The 20,908-nt window shown below is 38.3% G+C and overlaps 2 pseudogenes; both read right to left on the bottom strand.

The window, feature by feature from the left end:
• LOC120882208 overlaps positions 1 to 20,908 on the bottom strand; it is a 933,819-nt pseudogene that overhangs the window by 760,440 nt on the left and 152,471 nt on the right.
• Positions 11,600 to 18,370, bottom strand: LOC120859151 (annotated as a pseudogene).

Below are 20,908 nucleotides of genomic sequence, written 5' to 3'. Positions count from 1 at the left end.
ATATATATATGCTTGTTAGTTATACAGTTATAAATATAGAAACATATTAGCATTGTTAAGAAGTGAAATCCTACAGGAGAGAAAGAATATGAAAAGTTGTATAATTCAGTCAACTTTAAGGATCTCAGATTTTAAATAATATGAATCAAAATATTTGAAAAAATGATTATGTGATATAGTATAATGAATAGAGCCTGTAGACTATTCTAAGATGAGTGTTACCTAATATTAGATCTCAAAATTTGGGAAAGCATGAATGTGTCTTGCATATTGTAAAATATTATGTACTTATTATTCAAAAATAAATATATGTATAAATTTATGTTTAATTTATAAAAATATGTTTTTTTTTAAAAGGAAAGCATTTCCATGAGTGGGAACTTGATATCTGTGTCATTAGCAACATAAATTAGTTAAGAGGAAAAAAATTAGACATAAGTACTACATGCCATAAGAATTCTATGTCTATATATAGATGAGAGCTAGAAGTAAAACTAACGTAGCAATTGTAATTGGTATTTATAGGTAAGGGATACATGTGTGATTATTTTTGCAAATTTGTGTTTTTCATGAATCCCTTCTGTATGCTGGACATGTTTCAAAATGAAAAATACAGGGAAAAGTTTTTATGAAATGACAGAGCACTTTTACTTCTGGATGGATGGATGTGATTAAAATGGGATTTAAATAAAAATGAGTAGAAAAGCAAAGATAAGGTACAAATGTTATCTGTCGATAAAAGTGAATAGTTATTCAAGAAAAGAGAACTGAAGTTGTTTAGAACTTAGGGAGATGTAACCTTAGAGAGGTGAACTGCTTTTTGTCTGACTGATGCAAACACACTTGAAAATGTATATAATAGGTTCCACAACTGTTCAGGGAAAACTGTGGTGCTTTCAGCAGATACTTCACAGGTTTCACTATGCATGTGTGCTTGTGTGCTCCGTCATGTACAGCTTTGTGACACCATGGACTCTAACTTGCCAGGCTCTTCTGTCCATGGAATTTTCCAGGCAGGAGCACTGGAGTGAGTTGCCATTTCCTTCTCCAAGGGATCATCCCAACTCACGGATTAAACCTGTGTCATCTGCATTGGCAGGAGCCAGGTTTCACTATAGGAGGTTGTATTTCCTCTTGGAACATTGGCAATGTTCTGTGCCTGAGTAAGCCCTGAGACCAAATAAGTAAATGAGCAGATAGAAAACAGGTGATAGGTATAGATAGATGGGGCTTCCCTGGTGGCTTACATGGTAAAGAATCTGCCTGCAATGTAGGAGACCTGGGTTCATTCCTGGGGTTGGGAATATCCACTGGAGATGGAAATAGCAATCTGCTCCAGTGTTCCTTCCTGGAGAATTCCATGGACAGAGACGCCTGGCAGGCTACAGTCTATGTGGTCGCAAAGAGTCAGACATGACTGAGTGACTAACACCATCTATAGAGAGATGCGGGGCTTCTCAGGTAGTGCAGTGGTAAAGAATATACATCCAATGCATGAGACCATGGGGTGAAGAAGACACAGTTTTGATCACTGGTTTGGGGAGATCCCCTGGAGGAGGAAATGGCAACACACTCCAGTACTCCTGCCTGGAAAAAATCCTATGAATAGAGGATCCTGGCAGGCTACAGTCCATGAAATCATATGGAGTCAGACACAACTGAGTGACTGGGCACACACACACATAGATAGATAGGGCTACCCAGGTGGTTCAGTGGTTAAGAATCTGCCTGCCAGTGCAGGAGACCCAGAAGATGCAAGAGACACAGGTTTGATCCCTAGGTCAGGAAGATCCCCTGGAGGAGGAAATGGCAACCCACTCCAGTATTCTTGCCTGGAAAAATCCCATAAAAAGAGGAGCCTGATGGACTACAGTTCACGTGGTCACAAAGAGTTGGGCATGACAGAGAAATTGAGCATAGAGAGATATTGTTTAGGATGGTCCATATAATGACAGAATTAAATGGAGATTTGTGAGAAGCAGAGAGAAACTTTTGATATTGCCCCAAACAGTGTAATATTGAAGATTGTGATCCACCAAAGGGAACACTCCTGACTCTGACCTGTGTCCTGTGACTGTTCTGGGAGAAAAGAGAAAACAGTGGAGCTTTCTGCAGTCAGAGTGGATGACAAGACGAACTGGGCTTCAGAAGCCTAAGCACACAGCTGTTTCTCCCCACAGGAAATGGGATGGGCCAGTGGGCAGAAGACTCTAAGGATCTGGTTCTGGGCCACTGAGGCAGACTGGACTCGCCTGCTGTCTTGTGCTGCTCAGAAGACAACACGTCCTCCTGGAGGGAAGAGCCAGTGACAGAGGGAGCGCAAGTCTCCTCCCAAAACGGTTTCCAGGTTTGAACCCTGCTTTAAGTCAGGCACAGAGGTGCTATGTGTTTCTTTCTGAAGCACGAGGGCATCAGACTCTGTAGATTCATACTGAACTGGAAAGACAAGGTGAAATCTTTCTTGGTCTCTCAGCCACCAGAGGTGAGAGGCCTGCATCACCACAAGGTCAGCAGCCACTTCAAGATTCACTGTCACATGAAGTTGTGTAAGGCAAGAGGCTCAAGTTGACACCTCCAAAACGCTAAAACTGCATTTTCTGCAGTGTTTGAGGGCTGAAGAGAGATGGAGAGAGAGAGATATGGAGAGAGAGAGGGGGGCCCACTCCCCAGTCAACATCACAGGAATTCTACTCCCTAAAAAGGACAGACTGGAAGAAAAATGAGGTCTTTCTTCAAACAGATCAGTCCCAGGTCAATTAATAGTTGGATAAACACAGTCATCCTGTCATCTTTCATGTCTTTTTATAGAGAAAGTGAGGCCGTCTCTTGTGAAAAGTAGCATCATTATTAGTTTCTATGAAACTTTTGTTCACACTACAAGAAAGCACCGAATACAAACAGGATCATAGGACTTTTACATGGTGGAGCTAGAAAAGGATTTCAAAAAATACTAAGAATAACATATTAAAAATAGGGAAATTTTGGAAAAAAAAGTTTAAGATGAACTATTTCAAGACAGAAATAAAGTTAAATGGAAACATTCTGTTCTCAGCTTCTCTGAAGTTACTATATTAGATAGCTATTTAGATGTGTATATGGGGAAACATGCAGTGTTTGTCCTTTTGGGATTGGCTTATATTACTCAGTAAAATGCATGCTATTATCTATGTTATGCACATGACAGAGTTTGCCTCTTGTCTAAGGCTCGGTGATGTCCCATTTTATGAATAGACCCCACTGTCTTCAAATTCTTTTTAGTGGTGGTAGACATTGGGTTTTTCCATATCCTGGATGTTGTGACTAAAGCTACAATGGCCCTGAGAGTGCAGATATCTCTCTGAGGAGAACAGGAAAATGGGGAACTTAATGGACTTGAAGTTTCAGTTTAAGAGGTAAATACATTCTAGAGATTTGTTGTATAACATACAGTAGCAATACTGTTTTGTGTACTTAAAAATTTGATGAGATTCAATCTCTTATTAAACAAAACAAAGAGAGAAACAAAACAAAGATAAACTTTTAGAGGTTTAGCGATTATCTAACACTTAGATTGTGGTAATGATTTCACGGATGTATGCATATGTCCAAATTCATGCAAATCTATATTTTTTATATGTGTGATGCTTTGTACCTCAGATATACATCAATAAAAATTGTTATAAAAGAAACAAACTGCTGGGCATACACACTGAGGAAACCAGAATTGAAAGAGACACATGTACCCCAATGTTCATCACAGCACTGTTTATAATAGCCAGGACATGGAAACAACCTAGATGTCCATCAGCAGATGAATGGATAAGAAAGCTGTGGTACATATACACAATGGAGTATTACTCAGCCGTTTAAAAGAATACATTTGAATCAGTTCTGATGAGATGGATGAAACTGGAGCCGATTATACAGAGTGAAGTGAGCCAGAAAGAAAAACACCAATACAGTATACTAACACATATATATGGAATTTAGAAAGATGGCAATGATGACCCTGTATGCAGGACAGCAAAAAAGACACAGATGTGTATAGCAGACTTTTGGACTCAGTGGGAGAGGGAGAGGGTGAGATGATTTGGGAGAATGACATTGAAACATGTATAATATCATGTAAGAATCGAATTGCCAGTCTATGTCCGATGCAGGATATGGCACGCTTGGGCATGGTACGCTGGGATGACCCAGAGAGATGTTGTGGGGAGGGGAGTGGGAGGGGGGTTCATGTTTGGGAACGCATGTACACCAGTGGTGGATTCATGTCAATATATGACAAAACCAATACAGAATTGTAAAGTAAAAAAAAGAAAAAAGAAAAAGAAACAAAAGGTTTTTAAGGTGGAAAAATATTCCCATAAATGTTGAAAATAAGAGCTCAAAGGAATAATTTAAAATGTTTTAGACACAGCATAAGATAGGAATAATAAACTCAAATACACTCCAATAAAAGTTATTTAAAATGAAGCTCAGAAAAAGAATAAAAGAAAATATAAAGCAGAGCATAGGATATATATTTGCTCCAATTGAATGATCTGAAATACTTGGAGTTAATGCTCTAGAGCTGAAACTCCAGTACTTTGGCCACCTCATGCAAAGAGTTGACTCATTGGAAAAGACTTTGATTGGGGGCAGGAGGAAAAGGGGACGACCGAGGATGAGATGGCTGGATGGCATCACTGACTCGAAGGACGTGATTCATGGGGTCAAAAGAGTTGGACACGACTGAGTGACTGAACTGAACCGAACTGATTGAATGCTCTAGAAAAAGAGTAGAAAATGGATAATAATAAATAACTTAAGGTAAGGGCTCTAAAATGTTATCAAAACTGATTAATCTTCAAAAAATGTATTCAAGATAAGCAGAATATCCCCAATCAAAAAATGCAGAGAAATCCATGAGTAGGTACTCCATGGTCAAAGTAACAACAGTAAAATTTAGGGAAAACTTTTCAAAGAAAATAAAACATGGTGGGGGGGTAATACCAATTGACATTTTTAAATATGAAAGAAAATAGAGTGAATATGTAATACTCTATTCTTAGGGAAAAAAAATCTTCAAAAAGGGACAAGAAAAAAAAATAGTAATGACTTTATTAACAAACAGAAGCTAAGAGGATTTTCCAGATTTACAATAAGAAATAATGCAAGTTTTAAGCAGAAGGAAATTTTCTCTGGATATAGAACATAATAAAAATATTCACATGTGAAAAATATTAAAGAATATTAACTGATTATTAACTATCAATCTTAAAGACATTTCAAAAGTGATTTTCCACAGGGATTAGATCATGTGAAGAGATAAAACATGGGATGAACATAACATAAATGACAAACAGGAATAAGTGAATGTTATTGTGTTAGACTGTTGAATGTTCCTTTCAGTGTTAAATGTGAGAAAATATTGATTTTTTAAAAATTGTAACAAGAAAAAAGGTTACAGTTTCTCTAGCAAGCAATGAAATAGTTAATTGTAATATGCACACAATGTAATAAGAGAAATTTTAAAATGTAGTCTTTATTGATTGAATAAAACACTTATGGAGGAAATAAAGTTCTGAAGAAAAAACATAAATCTAAAGCGAAATACTCCATGTAAAATCAACTATGCCAATTTTTTTCTACCAAAACAAAGATTGATAAAGTAAATTAAGACTTATGGACTTCAGCATTATTGCTATTTGGGATTGCACAATTTTATATTATGGAGACTGTCATGTCTTTGGTAGGTCAACATTAGATTCAAGTTATATCTGTTTCCACAGAAGATAACTAAAAATACCTCTTTGTGCATGTGCCCAGTCTCTTAGTCATATCTGAATCTTTGCAACCCTTTGGACTGTAGCCCACCAGGCTTCTCTGTCCATAGAATTTTTCAGGCAAGAATATTGGAGTTGGTTGCCATTTTTTCCACCACGGGAATCTCACTGGCCAGTGGAATTGAACTGGCGTCTCCTGTGTCTCTAGTATTGCAAGCAGATTCTTCACTGAGCCATCAGGGAAGCCCCCAAAATATCTTTTCAGTTCAGTTCAGTTCAGTTCAGTTCAGTCGCTCAGTCATATCTGACTCTTTGTGACCCCATGAATCACAGCACGCCAGGCCTCGCTGTCCATCACCAACTCCTGGAGTTCACTCAGACTCACGTCCATCGGGTCAGTGATGCGATCCAGCCATCTCATCCTCGGTCATCCCCTTCTCCTCCTGCCCCCAATCCCTCCCAGCATCAGAGTCTTTTCCAATGAGTCAACTCTTCGCATGAGGTGGCCAAAGTACTGGAGCTTCAGCTTTAGCATTATTCCATCCAAAGAAACCCCAGGGCTGATCTCCTTCAGAATGGACTGGTTGGATCTCCTTGCAGTCCAAGGGACTCTCAAGAGCCTTGGCCAACACCAAAAACATCAATTCTTCGGCGCTCAGCCTTCTTCACAGTCCAATTCTCACATCCATACATGACCACAGGAAAAACTGTAGCCTTGACTAGACGAACCTTATTTGGCAAAGTAATGTCTCTGCTTTTGAATATGCTATCTAGGTTGGTCATAACTTTTCTTCCAAGGACTAAGCGTCTTTTAATTTCGTGGCTGCAGTCACCATCTGCAGTGATTTTGGAGTCCAAAAAAACAAAGTCTGACACTGTTTCCACTGTTTCCCCATCTATTTCCCATGAAGTGATGGGACCGGATGCCATGATCTTCATTTTCTGAATGTTAAGCTTTAAGCCAACTTTTTCACTCTTCTCTTTCACTATCAACAAGAGGCTTTTTAGTTCTTCTTCACTTTCTGCCATAGAGGTTGTATCATCTGCACATCTGACATTGATTTTTTTCCTGGAAATCTTGATTACAGCTTGTGCTTCAGCCAGCTCAGCATTTCTTATCATGTACTCTGCACATATGTTAAATAAGCAGGATAACAATATATAGCCTTGACATACTCCTTTTCCTATTTGGAACCAGTCTGTTGTTCCATGTACAGTTCTGTTGCTTCTTGACCTGCATACAGATTTCTCAAGAGGCAGGTCAGGTGGTCTGGTATTTCCATTTCTTTAGGAATTTTCTAAAGTTTGTTGAGATACACAGGAACAAAGGTTTTGGCATGGTCAATAAAGCAGGAGTATATGTTTTACTGGAACTCTCTTGCTTTTTTATATTCCAAAGGATGTTGGCAATTTGATCTCTGGTTACGCTGCCTCTTCTAAATCCAGCTTAAACATCTGGAACTCCACAGTTCACATACTATTGAAGCCTGGCTTCGAGAATTTTGAGCATTACTTTGCTAGCATGTGAGATTGGTGCAATTGTGTGGTAGTTTGAACATTCTCTGACATTGCCTTTCTTTGAGATCGGGATGAAAACTGACCTTTTCCTGTCCTGTGGCCACAGCTGAGTTTTCCAAGTTTGCTGACATATTTAGTGCAGCCCCTTCACAGCATCATCTTTTAGGATTTGAAATAGCTCAACAGTAATTTCATCATCCCACTAGCTTTGTCATAGTGATGCTTCCAAAGGCCCACCTGATTTCACATCCCAGGATATCTGGCTCTAGGTGAGTGACCACCCCATCGTGGTTATCTGGGTCATGAAGATTTTTTGGATAGTTCTTCTGTGTATTCTTTCCACCTCTTCCTAATATCTTCTGCTTCTGTTAAGTCCATCCCATTTCTGTCCTTTATTGAGCCCATCTTTGCGTGAAATATTCACCTGGTTTCTCTAATTTTCTTGAAGAGATCTATAGTCTTTCCCATTCTATTGCTTTCCTCTATTTCTTTGTATTGATCACTGAGGAAAATTTTCTTCATATCATGAACTCCTTATTGCCAAATTCAGACTTAAATTGAAGAAAGTAGGGAAAACCACTAGACCTTTCAGGTATGACCTAAATCAAATCCATTATGATTAAAGAGTGGAAGTGAGAAATAGATTCAAGGGATTAGATCTGATAGACAGAGTGCCTGAATAAATAAGGACGGAGGTTCATGACATCATACAGGAGGCAGTGATCAAGACCATCGCCCCAAATAAATGCAAAAAGGCAAAATGGTTGTCTGATGAGGTCTTACAAATAGCTGAGAAAAGAAGAGAAGCTAAAGGCAAAGGAGAAAAGGAAAGATATATGCATCTGAATGACCAACCTAGATATTAAAAAGCGCAGTCATTACTTTACCAACAAAGGCCCATCTAGTAAAAGCTATGGTTTTTCCAGTAATCATATTGGATGTGAGAGTTGGACCATAAAGAAAGCTAAGCGCTGAAGAATTGATGCTTTTGAACTGTGGTGTTGGAGAATACTCTTGATATTGGACTGCAAGGAGATCCAACCAGTTCATCCTAAAGGAGATCAGTCCAGAGTTTTCATTGGAAGGACTGATGCTGAAGCTGAAATTCCAGTACTTTGGCCATCTGATGTGAAGAACTGACTCATTGGAAAAGACCTTGATGCTGGGAAAGATTGAAGGAAGGAGGAGAAGGGGACAACAGAGAATGTCATATTTGGAAGGCATCACTGACATGATGGACATAAGCTTGAGCAAGCTTCATGAGTTGGCGATGGACAGGGAAGCCTGGCATCTGCAGTCCAGGGGTTTCAAAGAGTTGGATACTACTCTGAGTGACTGAACTAACTGAATAGTTTCATTCTCTAAGCATTACAAATTTCACTATGTGATATATATATATGTGATACGTATATAGAAAAATATATAGAAACATATTTTCTTTCTCTTCTTTATTCTACAATAATGGAAAGTACACTAGAGAGCATTAAAAAATATATTTGGGCATTTAATCATAAATCTGAACAAAGAAATATATTTCTGCTTCTTATTTTCAACAAGAAAATTGTGGCATATTTTCTGCTCTATGAGAGATAAAAGAAATGATACATTGAAACACATAAATGGAGATTCAGTTCAGTTCAGTTCAGTCACTCGGTCGTGTCCGACTCTTTGCAACCTCATGAATCGCAGCACACCAGGCCTCCCTGTCCATCACCAATTCCCGGAGTTCACTCAAACTCATGTCCATCGAGTCCGTGATGCCATCCAGCCATCTCAGCCTCAGTCGTCCCTTTCTCCTCCTGCCCCCAATCCCTCCCAGCATCAAAGTCTTTTCCAATGAGTCAACTCTTTTCATGAGGTGGCCAAAGTACTGGAGTTTCAACTTTAGCATCATTCCTTCCAAAGAAATCCCAGGGTTGACCTCCTTCAGAATGGACTGGTTGGATCTCCTTGCAGTCCAAGGGATTCTCAAGAGTCTTCTACAACACCACAGTTCAAAAGCATCAATTCTTCAGTGCTCAGCCTTCTTCACAGTCCAACTCTCACATCCATACATGACCACAGGAAAAACCATAGCCTTGACTAGACAGACCTTAGTTGGCAAAGTAATGTCTCTGCTTTTGAATATGCTATCTAGGTTGGTCATAACTTTCCTTCCAAGGAGTAAGCGTCTTTTAATTTCATGGCTGCAGTCACCATCTGCAGTGATTTTGGAGCCCCCCAAAATAAAGTCTGACACTGTTTCCACTGTTTCCCCATCTATTTCCCATGGAGTGATGGGACTGGATGCTATGATCGTCGTTTTCTGAATGTTGAGCTTTAAGACAACTTCTTCACTCTCCTCTTTCACTTTCATCAAGAGACTTTTTAGCTCCTCTTCACTTTCTGCCATAAGCGTGGTGTCATCTGCATATCTGAGGTTATTGATATTTCTCCTGGCAATCTTGATTCCAGCTTATGTTTCTTCCAGTCCAGCATTTCTCATGATGTCCTCTGCATATGAGTTAAATAAGCAGGGTGACAATATACAGCCTTGACATACTCCTTTTCCTATTTGGAACCAGTTTGTTGTTCCATGTCCAGGTCTAACTGTTGCTTCCTGACCTGCATACAGATTTCTCAAGAGGCAGGTTAGGTGGTCTGGTATGCCCATCTCTTTCAGAATTTTCCACAGTTTAATTAATAATAAATATAAATATTTGTAATTTTCTACAGTAGACTATACATTTAATGCAAGTGAAAATGAAAATAATACAATTAGAAACACAGCAAGTATAAATAAGCTTCATCAGTAATTTTCCTTCATACAATTTTAAAAATATGAGCATTATAGTAATGACTGAGAATTCCTGGTGGAGATAAAAACAAAGGGGAATATAAGGAGCTTAATTATTCTCAATGACCATGATGAAAAATCTTGAATCAGAACTGAGTCAGATACTAAATGCAATACTGTGCTTAGAAGGAAAAAAAACAATAGATATATAGGATTAATAAAATGGTAATTGAGGAGTTTAAACAGTAGTATATTTAATCCTATATAAGAGTAATAATGGTCACCCTGCTTATTTAACTTATATGCAGAGTACATCACGAGAAACGCTGGGATGGAAGAAGCACAGCTGGATTCAAGGTTGCCGGGAAAATATCAATAACCTCAGATATGCAGATGACACCACCCTTATGGCAGCAAGTGAAGAGGAACTAAAAAGCCTCTTGATGAAAGTGAAAGTGAAACAGAAGAGTGAAAAAGTTGGTTTAAAGCTCAACATTCAGAAAACGACGATCATGGCATCCGGTCCCATCACTTCATGGGAAATAGGTGGGGAACAATGGAAACAGTGTCAGACTATTTTGGAGGGCTCCAAAATCACTGCAGATGGTGACTGCAGCCATGAAATTAAAAGACGCTTACTCCTTGGAAGGAAAGTTATGACCAACCTAGATAGCATGTTGAAAAACAAAGACATTACTTTGCCGACTAAGGTCCGTCTAGTCAAGGCTATGGTTTTTCAGCTTTAGCATCAGTCCTTCCAATGAACACCCAGGACTGATCTCCTTTAGGATGATGTGAACAAGTCTGTGCACAGAATTCCTTTACCAAGCGTGTACTTGTGCACATACAGATCCTTTATCATGAACTGTCTTCAGCTACTCTCAAGACCAAAGACTGGTTATTTCTATGTTTTTTTTTTTTTTTGTCCTCTGTGTGTGTGTGTGTGTGTGTGATGTATGATGTATAAATCCTAACCAGTTGATGCCAGTGACTTAAAATAAGTTGACCAAAGTATAATTCTGTGTACACTCATTTCCATACCTTAAATACTAAGGAAAAGGTAATTATGAAAAAAAAAAAAACTATCAGCTAATCACTAAGCCATATTTTATACATGAATTAGAGATGCTTTTGAAAAAAAATCAGAAATAGAATTGTCAACTAAGCTGATACATTTTGAGTGCTAATATGCATGTGTGTGCAGGCTAAATATCTTCAGTCATGTCTGACATTTTGGGACCCTTTGGATCATAGCCTACCAGGCACCTCTGTCCATGGGATTTTCCAGGCAAGAAGACTGGAGTGAGTTGCCATCCCTTTTCCAGGGAGTCTTCCAGACCCAGGGATCCAACACCTTCTCTTATGTCTCCTGCATTGGAAGGCAGGTTCTTTACAACTAGTGTCACCTGGGAAGCCAAAGGACCATGTAAACACCAAAGCATGATATAAACTTGAATGAAGTAGAATCCTTCAATTTAATGAATTCATCACTGTGCTTTCACCAGCAAACAAAAGCAAAGAAAACATTTGCTTACATATTAAATAAGTGATACATTTGCTACATATTGTGGAGAGCAAAAATGACGAAGCAAATTCTTATCTCAAAGTGCTTATAATATTTTTTGGAGAGAAAATATGAAAACACTTTAGAGTCCATGATTTTAGAGACTGTGTCCTTGACATCCTTATTTCTCAGACTGTAGATCAGGGGATTCAACATGGGGATGACCACTTTGTAAAACACAGACACCACTTTGACTGAGTGTCTGGAGGTTGCAGAGTTGGGCACAGAGTAGAGGAAGAGGATGGTGCATGCTGATGGCAGTCAGGCAGGAGGCACAGGTAGAGAAGGCTTTCCTGCTACCACAGGCTGAAGCCATCTTGAAGATGGTGACAACAATAAACACATAAGACAGGGGAATGATGAAGAGTGTGCTGATCTCATCAAAGGTGGAGAAAATAAATAGCAGCAACCGGTTGAGATAAGTATCAGAACAAGAGAGGGAAAGCAGGGAGGAGAACTCCCAGAAGAAGCAATAGATTGTATTGAAACCTTGAAATGATAATTTGCTAACAGAACGTGTGAATGTCAAAGAGAAGGTTGCTCCCCAGGTAAAAAATCAAACCACTAACATCACACAGAGTCTCTGTGACATGGCCACCCTGTAGAGCACAGGGTTGCAGATGGCCACGAAGCAGTCATAGGCCATCACAGCTAATAAAAGGGACTCAGTCACCACAATGGTACAAAAGAAAAATAATTGCATTACACATGCTGCAAATGAAATGGTTCTGTCTTCTACCATGAGGTTCACCATGGTCTTTGGAACAACTATGGAGGAGCAACAAACGTCCACAAAGGAGAGATGACTGAGGAAAAAGTACATGGGGGTGTGCAATTTGGGATTAATTTTGATGGTTACTATCATCCCAAGATTCCCTACCACAATGACACTGTAGATGGTGAAGAATATCAAGAAGAGGAGGACTTGCAACTCTGGGTAACTGGAGAAGCCCAGGAGAGTAACATGGCCTTACTTTTATTGCTCTCTGATAGAAATATGACTTTTGTTTGTCAGAATCTGAATAAGTCCTACAAACAAAAATATTAAAGAAAATAAGACACTTGGTTAACTACTTCTTACCAAGATTGGTAGATGAAACAAAATATCTCTTTTAGAATTTCTCCATGTTTTTTTTTCTTATGCAAGAAATGCTAAATGTCTAAAATTTTAAACAAGATAACCGTTTAAAATTTTCTTTAAGTAACACAATCACTGAAAATGTTTAGTTCTCAGTTATAAATTTTAATATTCAGAAATAACAATATGAGATTAAAGGATGGGGGGTTATCCTAAATGAAATCCTCCCACAATGCTTTTAGGTCTCCTTGCCTATTTTAAATTCATAAAAGATTAACCTAGCCCAGAACTATAACTGATTATTTCAGTACTAAAAGCAGAGACATTACTTTGCCAACAAAGGTCCATCTAGTCAAGGCTATGGTTTTTCCAGTAGTCATGTATGGATGTGAGAGTTGGACTGTAAAGAAAGCTGAGCGCCAAAGAATTGATGCTTTTGAACTGTGGTGGTGGAGAAGACTCTTGAGAGTCACTTGGACTGCAAGAAGATCCAACCAGCCCATCCTGCATGTACACCTGTGGTGGATTCATGTCAATGTATGGCAAAACCAATACAGAATTGTAAAGTAAAATAAAAAAAAATGTAAAAAAAAATAAAAAATAAAGGAGATTAGTCCTGGGTGTTCATTGGAAGGACTGATGCTAAAGCTGAAACTCCAGAACTTTGGCCACCTCGTGAGAAGAGTTGATTCATTGGAAAAGACTCTGATGCTGGGAGGGATTGGGGGCAGAAGGAAGAGGGGATGGCAGAGGATGAGATGGCTGGATGGTATCACCAACTCGATGGACATGAGTTTGAGTAAACTCTGGGACTTGGTGATGGATAAGGAGGCCTGGCGTGCTGCATTCATGGGATCACAAAGAGTCAGACACGACTGAGCAACTGAACTGAACTGAACAGCTAATAGCAGAAGTGAGAAATTTCTAAATTAATTTACCATCACATGTTCACAATGTGACTTTAAGAATAACACCTCTTATAATGTACATCAGTTTCTTTATTGTTAATTCCACACAACACTGTAACATTTATTTTTGTTTCTGACTCACTAAATCTGTTGTCAAAATAAACCTTAATTTTTTTTCCAGACAGTGTTCTCAACTCAGAAAAGCCTGATTATCAATCCCACCTCACCACTTGAGGAATAATAAATGAAAAAATAATAAAGTTAATCCAGTCTATATCTTTATTCAAGACTTGACAAAACAGAAGACAGAGATCCTTGACTTTCCTTATAATGTGCAAATAAGGACAATATACACATTAGCATCTGGAATCTTGATTCTGACTCCCACAGATTTTCCATTCCTCTACAATAGGCTCTGGTCTATGTTCAAGGTGTCAAAACTAAGAGATTAACTTTATTTATGATCATACTTCCAATCAAACACCAATTGCAGTGGCTTGGATGGTAAAGAATCTACCTGCAATGCAGGAGACCTGGGTTTGATTTATGGGGTAAACAGATCCCCTGGAGAAGGAAATGGCAACCTACTCCAGTATTCATGCCTAGAGAAATCCCAAGGACAGAGGAGCCTGGTGGGCTACAGTCCATGAGGTCACAAAGTGTCGGACACGACTGAGTGACTAAGACACGCTTCTGATTAATGACACACTAGAGATTTTAAATCTATGGACAAGTGTCCAGTGAAACTGTACATAAGACAAAGCCTTACCAGAAAACAACAACAAAATGAGATGAGAAAGGATTTAAGAAAGTTTTCTCTCCCAGGAAGAATAAGTTACTTTACTAAAGTTTATAACTCAGAAATGTCTGTAAGTGTAGGAAGATTTTAGGAGGACTTCCTTGGTGGCTCAGACAGTAAAGTGTCTGTCTACAATGTGGGAGACCTGAGTTCAATCCCTGGGTCTGAAAGATTTCCTGGAGAAGGAAATGGCAACCCACTCCAGTACTCTTGCTTAGAAAATCCCATGGACGGAGGAGTCTAGTGTCCATGGGGTCACAAAGAGTTGGACACGACTGAGCGAATTCACTTTCACTTTATAGGATATTTAGTAGGTCCCTGTAAAGGACAAACATCAAACACTTGAGATGGTAATACACTGTGAAGGCATTTCATGAGAAAATGGTAATATCAAAGAATTATATTTCTCTAACTGGTGATGATACCTCTAAGATTCTACCATGAGAGGAACTTTCTCTGCCATTTCTGGTAAGGTTCTCTCTAGTTCCATAGATCAAGAAACAGACTTCAGATGACTCAGCATGAAGATGTCAGATCATATGCAAAACTGAAACACTTAAGACCCCTATCTCTTCTTACATAAATTTGAGTGTTGAAGACAAAGTCAGAAGACAATCTATCACAAAGTCAGATATTCTAACTATAGCTAAGCTGTCTAAGCCAATACAAAATTAGTTTTTAGAGAAATGCAAATCAAAACCACAATGAGGTACCGCTTCACACCAGTCAGAATGTCTGCGATCCAAAAATCTGCAAGCAATAAATGCTGGAGAGGGTGTGGAGAGAAGGGAACCCTCCTACACTGTTGGTGGGAATGCAAACTAGTACAGCCACTATGGAGAACAGTGTGGAGATTCCTTAAAAAATTGCAAATAGAAATGCCTTATGACCCAGCAATCCCACTGTTGGGCATACACACAGAGGAAACCAGAATTGAAAGAAACACATGTACCCCAATGTTCATCGCAGCACTGTTTATAATAGCCAGGACATGGAAACAACCTAGATGTCCATCAGTAGATGAATGGATAAGAAAGCTGTGGTACATATACACAATGGAGTATTACTCAGCCATTAAAAAGAATACATTTGAATCAGTTCTGATGAGATGGATGAAACTGGAGCCAATTATACAGAGTGAAGTGAGCCAGAAAGAAAAACACCAATACAGTATACTAACACATATATATGGAATTTAGGAAGATGGCAATGATGACCCTGTATGCAGGACAGCAAAAAAGACACAGATGTGTATAGCGGACTTTTGGACTCAGAGGGAGAGGGAGAGGGTGTGATGATTTGAGAGAATGGCATTGAAACATGTATAATAACATGTAAGAATCGAAATGCCAGTCTATGTCTGATGCAGGATATGACACGCTTGGGGCTGACGCGCGGGGATGACCCAGAGAGATGTTGTGGGGAGGGGGGTGGGAGGGGGGTTCATGTTTGGGAACGCATGTACACCTGTGGTGGATTCATGTCAATCTATGCCAAAACCAATACAGAATTGTAAAGTAAAAATTAAAAATAAATAAATAAATTTAAAAATAAATAAATAAAATTACTGATGAGTTTTCTTTCTTTCTTTTTTCTTTTTTTGAATTTTGGAAATAGGACAGCTAATATTGCCTACATATTTTTTCTTCTCTCTTTTGTTATAAGTTTTGCTCTTAAGTCTGCTATATAACATTAATAAAAAATAGAGCTTTTACTCTTTCTCCACTGGTGTTTGTTTAACCTCTGCTTATTTTTTTTATTTAAATAATTGTCTTTTTTTTTCACCTTGACTACTCCTTTAAAAATTTGTAGAAACAAGACAATGCACCTTCCCCAAATGCTCAGAGCTCTTCTAATCCTCCATTCCAGGCATTATTTTGTTTTCAGTCACTCAGTTGTGTCTGACTCTGTTGTGACCCCTCATGGACTGTAGCTGGCCAGGCTTCTTTGTTCATGGAAATTATTCCAGGAAAGAACACTGGAGCTGAGTACATTTCCTACTCCAGAGGACCATCCTGACCCAGGGATCAAACCCAGTCTCCTGCATCTCCTGCACTAGCAGGCAGATTCTTTAGCACTGCTCCACCTGGGAAGCCCTATAGTTTCAGTCAGTTCAGTTCAGTCACTAAGTTGTGTCTGACTTTTTGCGACTCCATGGACTGCAGCACGACAGGCTTCCCTGTCCATCACCAACTCTGGGAGCTTGCTCAAACTCATGCCCATCGAGTCAGTGATGACATGCAACCACCTCATCTCCTGCCATCCCCTTCTCCTCCTGCCTTCAATCTTTCCCAGCATCAGAATCTTTTCCCTTGAGTAAGTTCTTCATATCAGGTGGCCAAAGCATTCGAGCTTCAGCTTCAGCATCAGTTTCTCTAATGAATATTCAGGATCGATTTCTTTTAGGATTGACTGGTTGGAGCTCCTTGCAGTCCAAAGGATTCTCAAGAGTCTTCTCCAACAACACAATTCAAAGCATCAATTATTCAGTGCTCAGCCCTCTTTATGGTCCAACTCTTATATGCATACGTGACTGCTGAAGAAAACAATAGCTTTTGTTTTTCTAAACAGCCTTTTGATGAAAGTGAAAGAGGAGAGTGAAAAAGTTGGCTTAAAACTCAACATTCAGAAAACTGAGATCATGACATTCGGTCCCATTGCTTCATGGCAAATAGACGGGGAAACAATGGAAACAGTGACAGACTTTATTCTCTTGGGCTCCAAAACCACTGCTAATGATGACTGCAGCCATGGAATTAAAAGATGCTTGCTGCTTGGAAGAAAAGCTATGACCAACTTCGACAGCACATTAAAAAGCAGAGACATTACTTTGACCTGTTGTTTATGGGGCTATAATTCAGGGGCTCAGCTGATCCAGCTCTAATACAAAGCTCTGGAGCCTGAGTGCACGTTCTCTTCCTTTACAGTTCAGATTGGTAGCTTTTAGGATAACTCAGTATTACACAAGGACTCTCTATGTCTAAATGGTAAATTTCTGCTCACACTTTTTTTTTTCTACCTACCCTACATGGAAAATAATATTAATTTTTCTTTTCAAATTTTATTTTTAATTGCAGGGGATGTATAATATATCCCCTTCTTCTTAAACTTCCCCGTTCCCTCCCATGGCACCTCTTAGGTCGTCACAGAGCATCAGGCTGAGCTCGAGTTACACAGCAGCTTCCCATGAGCTGTCTGTTGTACATACCTGCTGATGGGTAAACACAGGATCTCTCTTGTTTGGGAGTGGTGGATATATTCTTATATCTAGAGTTAAAACCCATGCAGCATAAACCTTAGAGACTGTCTGTAGCCTCATTCTCTTAAAGGCTTGAAATAATTAAAATTACTCACAATTCTCTGATGTAATTCTTATGTTCTAGAAAAATTGGAGCAGTATTAGGGGCATTTCACATGAACATTTATAGGTTAAAGTCACTTCACTCAGATGCTTCATCACTCTGATTACTTTTACAATTATTAAAATTATGTAACTATAGAAGTCATCATTATCAAATATTAATTGAATTATACAATATACGAGGCATAATCCTGTTTCTACATACTTTTAGTCTAACATATGGGAGAAGTATGAAGATCCACCTTTTAGATCACCATGATTCACTGAGATTTAAAACAGAGATATTTATAAAGTTAAATACTAAGTTTGGAAAATGACCTGATCCCTATAAAATAAATGTTCTCTTCAATTGCACCACCACATCAATTTCATTAATTACTTTTGTTTATTGAACTATTGAAATAACACATATTTATTGAAGAAAGCATAAACTATAGAATGTAAATAAGAAACATGAACATGCTATATATAATTATTAACTCAACTTCATTTTGAATCTCACATTCAACTTTAATAAACATGACCAACACTACCTGAAGTAAAAGATATAGGTGAGCATCTCCAGTGATGCAATGTGGACAACATTTATTCCCTGATATGATGTGATGAGAAACTTCATCTCGATCATATTCTTTCCCCAAATCCTGTACTCCAGTCTTAAAATGAGAAAATTATTAGGCAAAACAATATTTGCAAGCATTCCACAAGATATCTCATCAGTACTCCTTAAAATTATTGAAGCCAAAAGAAAAAAAGAAAAGTTAAGGCCTCTCACAGGTTAGACATTTGGGAGACATGGTGACAATACAGTGTGAACCTGGATTGGGTCCAAGAAAATAAAGAGAGAATAAAGGGGAAGAGCTGATGGAATCCAAGTACAATTTAGATTTCAGCGATCATATTGTACTAACATTTATTTTTATTTTTATTTTATTGTGGTAAGAACATCTCACATAAGGCCTACTTGATTAACATATTTTAGGTGTAGAATACAGCTTTGTTGACTACAGATGTGATTTTTGTACAGTGCATCTTTAGATCTCATTCATCTAGCTTAACTTAAATTTTATGCCCTTTGATTGGTAACTTCCCATTGCTCCCTCCTCTTGCCTCTGACATCTATCACTTCACTTTTTGACTCCATGAACATATAAGTGGAATCATACAGTATTTGTCTTTCTGTGACTGATATAGTTCACTAAGCATACTATTATCCATGTGGTAGCACTGCAAAATTTCCATCTTTTTAAAAGGGTGAATTGTATGACATTTTAGTTACATGCCACATTTTCTTTATTCACTTTTTGGTCCATTTAGGTTATTTCCACTTCTTGGCTATTGTGAATAGTTCTGCAATGAACACAAGAATGTTAATATATCTTTGGAATCATTATTTTAATTTTTTGGATAAATATTCTGAAGCAGGATTACTGGATCATATATTTAATTTTTACATTGTGAAAAGCCACCATATTATTTTCACAGTATCTGCATGATTTTACATACCTACTAATAATATAAAAGGGTTCCAATTTTCCATGAGCTTAATGACACTTATTTTGGGCTTTGGTTTTAGATGATTGTCATCCTGACAAGTGGGATTTGATCTCATTGTGGTTTTGATTTTCCTCTTCCTAATGATTAATGACACTGAATATGTTTTTCTCCTTTTAATATACTTATTTGCCATTTGCATATCAGAAAAAATCTAAATCTTGTGTTAGATAACTTCTTAACTGAGCTATTAGTTTTTGTTTTTGTTGTTGCTGTTGTGTTTGTTTTTGCTATTGAGTTGTATCAGTTCTTTATATGCATGTTGGAGATTAATATTTTAATATATGGATTGCAAACGTTTTTCTCATTCTGTTACTTCTTCATTCTTTTTGTTTCCTTTCCTGTGCAGAAGGATTTAATGAATGTCTGACAGCAATCAGCAATTGTTTTGGATATTAATGGTGCAAATAATTCTGAAAGCTATCATGATCAACACATCCCAGTTCACTTGTAGCTGTCCTTGTTTTAGTACTGTTAAGTCATGCATATCAGGAATTCTTTTAATAATATTTCTTTATAATGGATATTTCTTTCTCAGGTTAACATTTCTGATAAGGTCACTGTTCTTTCTACAGGCCTAGAACCAGATGTGCGGAGTTGCTTGTATCGTGTCCAACTCTTGCAACCTCACAGACTGTATCCCACCAGGCTCCTCCGTCCATGGAATTTTTCAGACAAGAATATTGGAGTGGGTTGCCATTTCCTTTTCCATAGAATTAGATAGCTTTAGATATATCAGCACTAAAGGCTATAGATCCCACATAAAAGAAAGAACCTTTGATGATTTTATATGTTCAGATATCTAAGGATATTTCAGGACCAGTCAGAAGGCAATCTTTCCAAGTCAGTTCTCACTATTATACAACTCTTATTAGTGATCTTTTTCAGAGTTTTTCAACCATGGGATTATTGATATTTTGGGCTGGATTATTCTTTTATGGGGAGGTATCCCATGCATGGTACCATGTAGAGCAGCTTCTCTGGCCTTTATCCACTGGATGACAGTACCTTCACCCCTGGTCCCTACATTGTGACACCAAAAATGCCTCCAGATATTGTCCACTGTCCCCTTGGAAGATGAGGGGAAGTGAATAAACCACTGACCATCCTTTACTTGATTCTGGTAGGTTTTTATGTTCTACTGTCTAAGTGAAAGTGAAGTTGCTCAGTCGTGTCTGACTCAGAGACCCTATGGATGGCAGCCCACCAGGCTCCTTCGTCCATGGAGTTTTCTAGGCAAGAGTATTGGAGTAGGTTGCCACTGCCTTCTCCAACTATCTAACTTATGTGCAATTAAATTTCTAATTCTTTCTCTCCAAAATACTATTAATATACAATGTGTATTATCATCAAACCTGGGAAGGATGGTGTCTAAAATCTTTATCTTTACAATTTCTGCCCGTTGCTTTAGCTTGTGGTCTTGTGAGTCAGCACTTGTTTTTCACATGCTTTAAAATCTTAGTTAGAGGTGACCTTATAGATTCTATTTCTCCAGAAGTTTACTTTTAATTCCTTTGAATTCAATTTTTGTTAAATAACTGTCTATCCTTCGTTGTACAGTTCTACCTCGAATTGGCAGAAGCAGAAAGACATGCACCAAAGA

Source organism: Oryx dammah, unplaced genomic scaffold (assembly GCF_014754425.2).
Source record: "Oryx dammah isolate SB20612 unplaced genomic scaffold, SCBI_Odam_1.1 HiC_scaffold_2, whole genome shotgun sequence".
NCBI lineage: Eukaryota > Metazoa > Chordata > Mammalia > Artiodactyla > Bovidae > Oryx > Oryx dammah.
The sequence above is the reverse complement of the archived record's forward strand: the minus strand, read 5'-3'. Positions and strand labels throughout refer to the sequence as shown.